We start from the raw sequence: 13139 nt of genomic DNA on the forward strand, positions 1-13139 counted from the left end.
GGAACAGTCCAGCCCGAACTGCCAAGCCATGTCTTCCCTGGACCGGAAACAAGCTTCCTAGGACCGGTTTCTGGCATTTCAGCCAGGCTTCTTGAACCCAGTGGCAAAGTGAGCAAGGGACTCACGTCTGAGCATACCCTGCCAACTTATGGCGAACAAAGCAAAAACCAAAGGAAATGATGGATGGAGTGTTGAACATTGCAAGCACTCACCCCCAGTCAACTGATCTGGGTTTAATCCATCACTGTTCTTTAGCCCACTCTGCCACCCAAGTTCAGACATGGCCATATGCAAATCAGTCTGACCCTGTGCCTCATGGGAACAGTCCAGCCCGAATTGCCAAGCCATGTCTTCCCTGGACCGGAAACAAGCTTCCTAGGACCGGTTTCTGGCATTTCAGCCGTCTTCAGCCAGGCTTGCTTGAACCCAGTGGCAAAGTGAGCAAGGGACTCACGTCTGAGCATACCCTGCCAACTTATGGCGAACAAAGCAAAAACCAAAGGAAATGATGGACGGAGTGTTGAACATTGCAAGCACTCATGCCCAGTCAACTGATCTGGGTATAATCCTTCACCGTTCTTTAACCCACTCTGCCACGCCAGTTCAGACATGAACATATGCAAATCCGTCTGACCCTGTGACTCATGGGAACAGTCCAGCCCGAACTGCCAAGCCATGTCTTCCCTGGACCGGAAACAAGCTTCCTAGGACCGGTTTCTGGCATTTCAGCCGTCTTCAGCCAGGCTTGCTTGAACCCAGTGGCAAAGTGAGCAAGGGACTCACGTCTGAGCATACCCTGCCAACTTATGGCGAACAAAGCAAAAACCAAAGGAAATGATGGACGGAGTGTTGAACATTGCAAGCACTCACCCCCAGTGAACTGATCTGGGTTTAATCCATCACCGTTCTTTAGCCCACTCTGCCACCCCAGTTCAGACATGGCCATATGCAAATCAGTCTGACCCTGTGCCTCATGGGAACAGTCCAGCCCGAATTGCCAAGCCATGTCTTCCCTGGACCGGAAACAAGCTTCCTAGGACCGGTTTCTGGCATTTCAGCCGTCTTCAGCCAGGCTGCCTTGAACCCAGCGGCAAAGTGAGCAAGGGACTCACCTCTGAGCATACCCTGCCAACTTATGGCGAACAAAGCAAAAACCAAAGGAAATGATGGACGGAGTGTTGAACATTGCAAGCACTCACCCCCAGTCAACTGATCTGGGTTTAATCCATCACCGTTCTTTAGCCCACTCTGCCACCCCAGTTCAGACATGGCCATATGCAAATCAGTCTGACCCTGTGCCTCATGGGAACAGTCCAGCCCGAATTGCCAAGCCATGTCTTCCCTGGACCGGAAACAAGCTTCCTAGGGCCGGTTTCTGGCATTTCAGCCGTCTTCAGCCAGGCTTGCTTGAACCCAGTGGCAAAGTGAGCAAGGGACTCACGTCTGAGCATACCCTGCCAACTTATGGCGAACAAAGCACAAACAAAAGGAAATGATGGACGGAGTGTTGAACATTGCAAGCACTCACGCCCAGTCAACTGATCTGGGTTTAATCCATCACCGTTCTTTAACCCACTCTGCCACGCCAGTTCAGACATGACCATATGCAAATCCGTCTGACCCTGTGCCTCATGGGAACAGTCCAGCCCGAACTGCCAAGCCATGTCTTCCCTGGACCGGAAACAAGCTTCCTAGGACCAGATTCTGGCATTTCAGCGGTCTTCAGCCAGGCTTGCTTAAACCCAGTGGCAAAGTGAGCAAGGGACTCACGTCTGAGCATACCCTGCCAACTTATGGCGAACAAAGCAAAAACAAAAGGAAATGATGGATGGAGTGTTGAACATTTCAAGCACTCACCCCCAGTCAACTGATCTGGGTTTAATCCATCACCGTTCTTTAGCCCACTCTGCCACCCCAGTTCAGACATGGCCATATGCAAATCAGTCTGACCCTGTGCCTCATGGGAACAGTCCAGCCCGAACTGCCAAGCCATGTCTTCCCTGGACTGGAAACAAGCTTCCTAGGACCGGTTTCTGACATTTCAGCCGTCTTCAGCCAGGCTTGCTTGAACCCAGTGGCAAAGTGAGCAAGGGACTCACGTCTGAGCATACCCTGCCAACTTATGGCGAACTAAGCAAAAACCAAAGGAAATGATGGACGGAGTGTTGAACATTGCAAGCACTCACCCCCAGTCAACTGATATGGGTTTAATCCATCACCGTTCTTTAGCCCACTCTGCCACCCCAGTTCAGACATGGCCATATGCAAATCAGTCTGACCCTGTGCCTCATGGGAACAGTCCAGCCCGAACTGCCAAGCCATGTCTTCCCTGGACCAGAAACAAGCTTCCTAGGACCGGTTTCTGGCATTTCAGCCGTCTTCAGCCAGGCTTGCTTGAACCCAGTGGCAAAGTGAGCAAGGGACTCACGTCTGAGCATACCCTGCCAACTTATGGCGAACAAAGCAAAAACCAAAGGAAATGATGGACGGAGTGTTGAACATTGCAAGCACTCACCCCCAGTCAACTGATCTGGGTTTAATCCATCACCGTTCTTTAGCCCACTCTGCCACCCCAGTTCAGACATGGCCATATGCAAATCAGTCTGACCCTGTGCCTCATGGGAACAGTCCAGCCCGAATTGCCAAGCCATGTCTTCCCTGGACCGGAAACAAGCTTCCTAGGACCGGTTTCTGGCATTTCAGCCGTCTTCAGCCAGGCTTGCTTGAACCCAGTGGTAAAGTGAGCAAGGGACTCACGTCTGAGCATACCCTGCCAACTTATGGCGAACAAAGCAAAAACAAAAGGAAATGATGGACGGAGTGTTGAACATTGCAAGCACTCAACCCCAGTCAACTGATCTGGGTTTAATCCATCACCGTTCTTTAGCCCACTCTGCCACCCCAGTTCAGACATGGCCATATGCAAATCAGTCTGACCCTGTGCCTCATGGGAACAGTCCAGCCCGAACTGCCAAGCCATGTCTTCCCTGGACCGGATACAAACTTCCTAGGACCGGTTTCTGGCATTTCAGCCGTCTTTAGCCAGGCTTGCTTGAACCCAGTGGCAAAGTGAGCAAGGGACTCACGTCTGAGCATACCCTGCCAACTTATGTCAAACAAAGCAAAAACCAAAGGAAATGATGGACGGAGTGTTGAACATTGCAAGCACTCACCTCCAGTCAACTGATCTGGGTTTAATCCATCACCGTTCTTTAGCCCACTCTGCCACCCCAGTTATGACATGGCCATATGCAAATCAGTCTGACCCTGTGCCTCATGGGAACAGTCCAGCCGAACTGCCAAGCCGTGTCTCCCCTGGACCGGAAACAAGCTTCCTAGGACCGGTTTCTGGCATTTCAGCCGTCTTCAGCCAGACTTGCTTGAACCCAGTGGCAAAGTGAGCAAGGGACTCACGTCTGAGCATACCCTGCCAACTTATGGCAAACAAAGCAAAAACAAAAGGAAATGATGGACGGAGTGTTGAACATTGCAAGCACTCACCCCAGTCAACTGATCTGGGTTTAATCCATCACCGTTCTTTAGCCCACTCTGCCACCCCAGTTCAGACATGGCCATATGCAAATCAGTCTGACCCTGTGCCTCATGGGAACAGTCCAGCCCAAACTGCCAAGCCATGTCTTCCCTGGACCGGAAACAAGCTTCCTAGGACCGGTTTCTGGCATTTCAGCCGTCTTCAGCCAGGCTTGCTTGAACCCAGTGTCAAAGTGAGCAAGGGACTCACGTCTGAGCATACCCTGCTAACTTATGGCGAACAAAGCAAAAACCAAAGGAAATGATGGACGGAGTGTTGTACATTGCAAGCACTCACCCCCAGTCAACTGATCTGGGTTTAATCCATCACCGTTCTTTAGCCCACTCTGCCACCCCAGTTCAGACATGGCCATATGCAAATCAGTCTGACCCTGTGCTTCATGGGAACAGTCCAGCCCGAATTGCCAAGCCATGTCTTCCCTGGATCGGAAACAAGCTTCCTAGGACCGGTTTCTGGCATTTCAGCAGTCTTCAGCCAGGCTTGCTTGAACCCAGTGGCAAAGTGAGCAAGGGACTCACGTCTGAGCATACCCTGCCAACTTATGGCGAACAAAGCAAAAACCAAAGGAAATGATGGACGGAGTGTTGAACATTGCAAGCACTCACCCCCAGTCAACTGATCTGGGTTTAATCCATCACCGTTCTTTAGCCCACTCTGCCACCCCAGTTCAGACATGGCCATATGCAAATCAGTCTGACCCTGTGCCTCATGGGAACAGTCCAGCCCGAACTGCCAAGCCATGTCTTCCCTGGACCGGATACAAACTTCCTAGGACCGGTTTCTTTCATTTCAGCCGTCTTTAGCCAGGCTTGCTTGAACCCAGTGGCAAAGTGAGCAAGGGACTCACGTCTGAGCATACCCTGCCAACTTATGTCGAACAAAGCAAAAACCAAAGGGAATGATGGACGGAGTGTTGAACATTGCAAGCACTCACCTCCAGTCAACTGATCTGGGTTTAATCCATCACCGTTCTTTAGCCCACTCTGCCACCCCAGTTATGACATGGCCATATGCAAATCAGTCTGACCCTCTGCCTCATGGGAACAGTCCAGCCCGAACTGCCAAGCCATGTCTTCCCTGGATCGGAAACAAGCTTCCTAGGACCGGTTTCTGGCATTTCAGCCGTCTTCAGCCAGGCTTGCTTGAACCCAGTGGCAAAGTGAGCAAGGGACTCACATCTGAGCATACCCTGCCAACTTATGGCGAACAAAGCAAAAACCAAAGGAAATGATGGACGGAGTGTTGAACATTGCAAGCACTCACCCCCAGTCAACTGATCTGGGTTTAATCCATCACCGTTCTTTAGCCCACTCTGCCACCCCAGTTCAGACATGGCCATATGCAAATCAGTCTGACCCTGTGCCTCATGGGAACAGTCCAGCCCGAACTGCCAAGCCATGTCTTCCCTGGACCGGATACAAACTTCCTAGGACCGGTTTCTGGCATTTCAGCCGTCTTTAGCCAGGCTTGCTTTAACCCAGTGGCAAAGTGAGCAAGGGACTCACGTCTGAGCAAACCCTGCCAACTTATGTCGAACAAAGCAAAAACCAAAGGGAATGATGGACGGAGTGTTGAACATTGCAAGCATTCACCTGCAGTCAACTGATCTGGGTTTAATCCATCACCGTTCTTTAGCCCACTCTGCCACCCCAGTTATGACATGGCCATATGCAAATCAGTCTGACGCTGTGCCTCATGGGAACAGTCCAGCCCGAACTGCCAAGCCATGTCTGCCTTGGACCGGAAACAAGCTTCCTAGGACCGGTTTCTGGCATTTCAGCCGTCTTCAGCCAGGCTTGCTTGAACCCAGTGGCAAAGTAAACAAGGGTCTCACGTCTGAGCATACCCTGCCAACTTATGGCGAACAAAGCAAAAACCAAAGGAAATGATGGATGGAGTGTTGAACATTGCAAGCACTCACCCCCAGTCAACTGTTCTGTGTTTATTCCATCACCGTTCTTTAGCCCACTCTGCCACCCCAGTTCAGACATGGCCATATGCAAATCAGTCTGACCCTGTGCCTCATGGGAACAGTCCAGCCCTAACTGCCAAGCCATGTCTTCCCTGGACTGGAAACAAGCTTCCTAGGACCGGTTTCGGGCATTTCACCCGTCTTCAGCCAGGCTTGCTTGAACCCAGTGGCAAAGTGAGCAAGGGACTCACGTCTGAGCATACCCTGCCAACTTATGGCGAACAAAGCAAAAACCAAAGGAAATGATGGACGGAGTGTTGAACATTGCAAGCACTCACCCCCAGTCAACTGATCTGGGTTTATTTCATCACCGTTCTTTAGCCCACTCTGCCACCCCAGTTCAGACATGGCCATATGCAAATCAGTCTGACCCTGTGCCTCATGGGAACAGTCCAGCCCGAACTGCCAAGCCATGTCTTCCCTGGACCGGAAACAAGCTTCCTAGGACCGGTTTCTGGCATTTCAGCCGTCTTCAGCCAGGCTTGCTTGAACCCAGTGGCAAAGTGAGCAAGGGACTCACGTCTGAGCATACCCTGCCAACTTATGGCAAACAAAGCAAAAACTAAAGGAAATGATGGACGGAGTGTTAAACATTGCAAGCACTCACCCCCAGTCAACTGATCTGGGTTTAATCCATCACCGTTCGTTAGCCCACTCTGCCACCCCAGTTCAGACATGGCCATATGCAAATCAGTCTGACCCTGTGCCTCATGGGAACAGTCCAGCCCGAACTGCCAAGCCATGTCTTCCCTGGACCGGATACAAACTTCCTAGGACCGGTTTCTGGCATTTCAGCCGTCTTTAGCCAGGCTTGCTTTAACCCAGTGGCAAAGTGAGCAAGGGACTCACGTCTGAGCAAACCCTGCCAACTTATGTCGAACAAAGCAAAAACCAAAGGGAATGATGGACGGAGTGTTGAACATTGCAAGCATTCACCTGCAGTCAACTGATCTGGGTTTAATCCATCACCGTTCTTTAGCCCACTCTGCCACCCCAGTTATGACATGGCCATATGCAAATCAGTCTGACGCTGTGCCTCATGGGAACAGTCCAGCCCGAACTGCCAAGCCATGTCTGCCTTGGACTGGAAACAAGCTTCCTAGGACCGGTTTCTGGCATTTCAGCCGTCTTCAGCCAGGCTTGCTTGAACCCAGTGGCAAAGTAAACAAGGGTCTCACGTCTGAGCATACCCTGCCAACTTATGGCGAACAAAGCAAAAACCAAAGGAAATGATGGATGGAGTGTTGAACATTGCAAGCACTCACCCCCAGTCAACTGATCTGGGTTTAATCCATCACCGTTCTTTAGCCCACTCTGCCTCCCCAGTTCAGACATGGCCATATGCAAATCAGTCTGACCCTGTGCCTCATGGGAACAGTCCATCCCGAACTGCCAAGCCATGTCTTCCCTGGACCGGAAACAAGCTTCCTAGGACCGGTTTCTGGCATTTCAGCCGTCTTCAGCCAGGCTTGCTTGAACCCAGTGGCAAAGTGAGCAACGGACTCACGTCTGAGCATACCCTGCCAACTTATGGCGCACAAAGCAAAAACCAAAGGAAATGATGGACGGAGTGTTGAACATTGCAAGCACTCACCCCCAGTCAACTGATCTGGGTTTAATCCATCACCGTTCTTTAGCCCACTCTGCCACGCCAGTTCAGACATGGCCATATGCAAATCAGTCTGACCCTGTGCCTCATGGGAACAGTCCAGCCCGAACTGCCAAGCCATGTCTTCCCTGGACCGGAAACAAGCTTCCTAGGACCGGTTTCTGGCATTTCAGCCAGGCTTCTTGAACCCAGTGGCAAAGTGAGCAAGGGACTCGCGTCTGAGCATACCCTGCCAACTTATGGCGAACAAAGCAAAAACCAAAGGAAATGATGGACGGAGTGTTGAACATTGCAAGCACTCACCCCCAGTCAACTGATCTGGGTTTAATCCATCACCGTTCTTTAGCCTACTCTGCCACCCCAGTTCAGACATCAGTCATCAGTCTGACCCTGTGCCTCATGGGAACAGTCCTGCCCGAACTGCCAAGCCATGTCTTCCCTGGACCGGAAACAAGCTTCCTAGGACCGGTTTCTGGCATTTCAGCCGTCTTCAGCCAGGCTTGCTTGAACCCAGTGGCAAAGTGAGCAAGGGACTCACGTCTGAGCCTACCCTGCCAACTTATGGCGAACAAAGCAAAAACCAAAGGAAATGATGGACGGAGTGTTGAACATTGCAAGCACTCACCCCCAGTCAACTGATCTGGGTTTAATCCATCACCGTTCTTTAGCCCACTCTGCCATGCCAGTTCAGACATGGCCATATGCATATCAGTCTGACCCTGTGCCTCATGGGAACAGTCCAGCCCGACCTGCCAAGCCATGTCTTCCCTGGACCGGAAACAAGCTTCCTAGGACCGGTTTCTGGCATTTCAGCCGTCTTCAGCCAGGCTTGCTTGAACCCAGTGGCAAAGTGAGCAACGGACTCACGTCTGAGCATACCCTGCCAACTTATGGCGCACAAAGCAAAAACCAAAGGAAATGATGGACGGAGTGTTGAACATTGCAAGCACTCACCCCCAGTCAACTGATCTGGGTTTAATCCATCACCGTTCTTTAGCCCACTCTGCCACGCCAGTTCAGACATGGCCATATGCAAATCAGTCTGACCCTGTGCCTCATGGGAACAGTCCAGCCCGAACTGCCAAGCCATGTCTTCCCTGGACCGGAAACAAGCTTCCTAGGACCGGTTTCTGGCATTTCAGCCAGGCTTCTTGAACCCAGTGGCAAAGTGAGCAAGGGACTCGCGTCTGAGCATACCCTGCCAACTTATGGCGAACAAAGCAAAAACCAAAGGAAATGATGGACGGAGTGTTGAACATTGCAAGCACTCACCCCCAGTCAACTGATCTGGGTTTATTTCATCACCGTTCTTTAGCCCACTCTGCCACCCCAGTTCAGACATGGCCATATGCAAATCAGTCTGACCCTGTGCCTCATGGGAACAGTCCAGCCCGAACTGCCAAGCCATGTCTTCCCTGGACCGGAAACAAGCTTCCTAGGACCGGTTTCTGGCATTTCAGCCGTCTTCAGCCAGGCTTGCTTGAACCCAGTGGCAAAGTGAGCAAGGGACTCACGTCTGAGCATACCCTGCCAACTTATGTCGAACAAAGCAAAAACCAAAGGGAATGATGGACGGAGTGTTGAACATTGCAAGCACTCACCTCCAGTCAACTGATCTGGGTTTAATCCATCACCGTTCTTTAGTCCACTCTGCCACCCCAGTTATGACATGGCCATATGCAAATCAGTCTGACCCTCTGCCTCATGGGAACAGTCCAGCCCGAACTGCCAAGCCATGTCTTCCCTGGATCGGAAACAAGCTTCCTAGGACCGGTTTCTGGCATTTCAGCCGTCTTCAGCCAGGCTTGCTTGAACCCAGTGGCAAAGTGAGCAAGGGACTCACATCTGAGCATACCCTGCCAACTTATGGCGAACAAAGCAAAAACCAAAGGAAATGATGGACGGAGTGTTGAACATTGCAAGCACTCACCCCCAGTCAACTGATCTGGGTTTAATCCATCACCGTTCTTTAGCCCACTCTGCCACCCCAGTTCAGACATGGCCATATGCAAATCAGTCTGACCCTGTGCCTCATGGGAACAGTCCAGCCCGAACTGCCAAGCCATGTCTTCCCTGGACCGGATACAAACTTCCTAGGACCGGTTTCTGGCATTTCAGCCGTCTTTAGCCAGGCTTGCTTTAACCCAGTGGCAAAGTGAGCAAGGGACTCACGTCTGAGTAAACCCTGCCAACTTATGTCGAACAAAGCAAAAACCAAAGGGAATGATGGACGGAGTGTTGAACATTGCAAGCATTCACCTGCAGTCAACTGATCTGGGTTTAATCCATCACCGTTCTTTAGCCCACTCTGCCACCCCATTTATGACATGGCCATATGCAAATCAGTCTGACGCTGTGCCTCATGGGAACAGTCCAGCCCGAACTGCCAAGCCATGTCTGCCTTGGACCGGAAACAAGCTTCCTAGGACCGGTTTCTGGCATTTCAGCCGTCTTCAGCCAGGCTTGCTTGAACCCAGTGGCAAAGTAAACAAGGGTCTCACGTCTGAGCATACCCTGCCAACTTATGGCGAACAAAGCAAAAACCAAAGGAAATGATGGATGGAGTGTTGAACATTGCAAGCACTCACCCCCAGTCAACTGTTCTGTGTTTATTCCATCACTGTTCTTTAGCCCACTCTGCCACCCCAGTTCAGACATGGCCATATGCAAATCAGTCTGACCCTGTGCCTCATGGGAACAGTCCAGCCCTAACTGCCAAGCCATGTCTTCCCTGGACTGGAAACAAGCTTCCTAGGACCGGTTTCGGGCATTTCACCCGTCTTCAGCCAGGCTTGCTTGAACCCAGTGGCAAAGTGAGCAAGGGACTCACGTCTGAGCATACCCTGCCAACTTATGGCGAACAAAGCAAAAACCAAAGGAAATGATGGACGGAGTGTTGAACATTGCAAGCACTCACCCCCAGTCAACTGATCTGGGTTTATTTCATCACCGTTCTTTAGCCCACTCTGCCACCCCAGTTCAGACATGGCCATATGCAAATCAGTCTGACCCTGTGCCTCATGGGAACAGTCCAGCCCGAACTGCCAAGCCATGTCTTCCCTGGACCGGAAACAAGCTTCCTAGGACCGGTTTCTGGCATTTCAGCCGTCTTCAGCCAGGCTTGCTTGAACCCAGTGGCAAAGTGAGCAAGGGACTCACGTCTGAGCATACCCTGCCAACTTATGGCAAACAAAGCAAAAACTAAAGGAAATGATGGACGGAGTGTTAAACATTGCAAGCACTCACCCCCAGTCAACTGATCTGGGTTTAATCCATCACCGTTCGTTAGCCCACTCTGCCACCCCAGTTCAGACATGGCCATATGCAAATCAGTCTGACCCTGTGCCTCATGGGAACAGTCCAGCCCGAACTGCCAAGCCATGTCTTCCCTGGACCGGATACAAACTTCCTAGGACCGGTTTCTGGCATTTCAGCCGTCTTTAGCCAGGCTTGCTTTAACCCAGTGGCAAAGTGAGCAAGGGACTCACGTCTGAGCAAACCCTGCCAACTTATGTCGAACAAAGCAAAAACCAAAGGGAATGATGGACGGAGTGTTGAACATTGCAAGCATTCACCTGCAGTCAACTGATCTGGGTTTAATCCATCACCGTTCTTTAGCCCACTCTGCCACCCCAGTTATGACATGGCCATATGCAAATCAGTCTGACGCTGTGCCTCATGGGAACAGTCCAGCCCGAACTGCCAAGCCATGTCTGCCTTGGACTGGAAACAAGCTTCCTAGGACCGGTTTCTGGCATTTCAGCCGTCTTCAGCCAGGCTTGCTTGAACCCAGTGGCAAAGTAAACAAGGGTCTCACGTCTGAGCATACCCTGCCAACTTATGGCGAACAAAGCAAAAACCAAAGGAAATGATGGATGGAGTGTTGAACATTGCAAGCACTCACCCCCAGTCAACTGATCTGGGTTTAATCCATCACCGTTCTTTAGCCCACTGCCACCCCAGTTCAGACATGGCCATATGCAACTCAGTCTGACCCTGTGCCTCATGGGAACAGTTCAGCCCGAACTGCCAAGCCATGTCTTCCCTGGACCGGAAACCAGCTTCCTAGGACCGGTTTCTGGCATTTCAGCCGTCATCAGCCAGGCTTGCTTGAACCCAGTGGCAAAGTGAGCAAGGGACTCACGTCTGAGCATACCCTGCCAACTTATGGCGAACAAAGCAAAAACCAAAGGAAAAGATGGACGGAGTGTTGAACATTGCAAGCACTCACCCCCAGTCAACTGATCTGGGTTTAATCCATCACCGTTCTTTAGCCCACTCTGCCTCCCCAGTTCAGACATGGCCATATGCAAATCAGTCTGACCCTGTGCCTCATGGGAACAGTCCATCCCGAACTGCCAAGCCATGTCTTCCCTGGACCGGAAACAAGCTTCCTAGGACCGGTTTCTGGCATTTCAGCCGTCTTCAGCCAGGCTTGCTTGAACCCAGTGGCAAAGTGAGCAAGGGACTCACGTCTGAGCATACCCTGCCAACTTATGGCAAACAAAGCAAAAACTAAAGGAAATGATGGACGGAGTGTTAAACATTGCAAGCACTCACCCCCAGTCAACTGATCTGGGTTTAATCCATCACCGTTCGTTAGCCCACTCTGCCACCCCAGTTCAGACATGGCCATATGCAAATCAGTCTGACCCTGTGCCTCATGGGAACAGTCCAGCCCGAACTGCCAAGCCATGTCTTCCCTGGACCGGATACAAACTTCCTAGGACCGGTTTCTGGCATTTCAGCCGTCTTTAGCCAGGCTTGCTTTAACCCAGTGGCAAAGTGAGCAAGGGACTCACGTCTGAGCAAACCCTGCCAACTTATGTCGAACAAAGCAAAAACCAAAGGGAATGATGGACGGAGTGTTGAACATTGCAAGCATTCACCTGCAGTCAACTGATCTGGGTTTAATCCATCACCGTTCTTTAGCCCACTCTGCCACCCCAGTTATGACATGGCCATATGCAAATCAGTCTGACGCTGTGCCTCATGGGAACAGTCCAGCCCGAACTGCCAAGCCATGTCTGCCTTGGACTGGAAACAAGCTTCCTAGGACCGGTTTCTGGCATTTCAGCCGTCTTCAGCCAGGCTTGCTTGAACCCAGTGGCAAAGTAAACAAGGGTCTCACGTCTGAGCATACCCTGCCAACTTATGGCGAACAAAGCAAAAACCAAAGGAAATGATGGATGGAGTGTTGAACATTGCAAGCACTCACCCCCAGTCAACTGATCTGGGTTTAATCCATCACCGTTCTTTAGCCCACTGCCACCCCAGTTCAGACATGGCCATATGCAACTCAGTCTGACCCTGTGCCTCATGGGAACAGTTCAGCCCGAACTGCCAAGCCATGTCTTCCCTGGACCGGAAACCAGCTTCCTAGGACCGGTTTCTGGCATTTCAGCCGTCATCAGCCAGGCTTGCTTGAACCCAGTGGCAAAGTGAGCAAGGGACTCACGTCTGAGCATACCCTGCCAACTTATGGCGAACAAAGCAAAAACCAAAGGAAAAGATGGACGGAGTGTTGAACATTGCAAGCACTCACCCCCAGTCAACTGATCTGGGTTTAATCCATCACCGTTCTTTAGCCCACTCTGCCTCCCCAGTTCAGACATGGCCATATGCAAATCAGTCTGACCCTGTGCCTCATGGGAACAGTCCATCCCGAACTGCCAAGCCATGTCTTCCCTGGACCGGAAACAAGCTTCCTAGGACCGGTTTCTGGCATTTCAGCCGTCTTCAGCCAGGCTTGCTTGAACCCAGTGGCAAAGTGAGCAACGGACTCACGTCTGAGCATACCCTGCCAACTTATGGCGCACAAAGCAAAAACCAAAGGAAATGATGGACGGAGTGTTGAACATTGCAAGCACTCACCCCCAGTCAACTGATCTGGGTTTAATCCATCACCGTTCTTTAGCCCACTCTGCCACGCCAGTTCAGACATGGCCATATGCAAATCAGTCTGACCCTGTGCCTCATGGGAACAGTCCAGCCCGAACTGCCAA

This window comes from Triturus cristatus, chromosome 1_1, assembly GCF_964204655.1.
Source record: "Triturus cristatus chromosome 1_1, aTriCri1.1, whole genome shotgun sequence".
Lineage (NCBI taxonomy): Eukaryota > Metazoa > Chordata > Amphibia > Caudata > Salamandridae > Triturus > Triturus cristatus.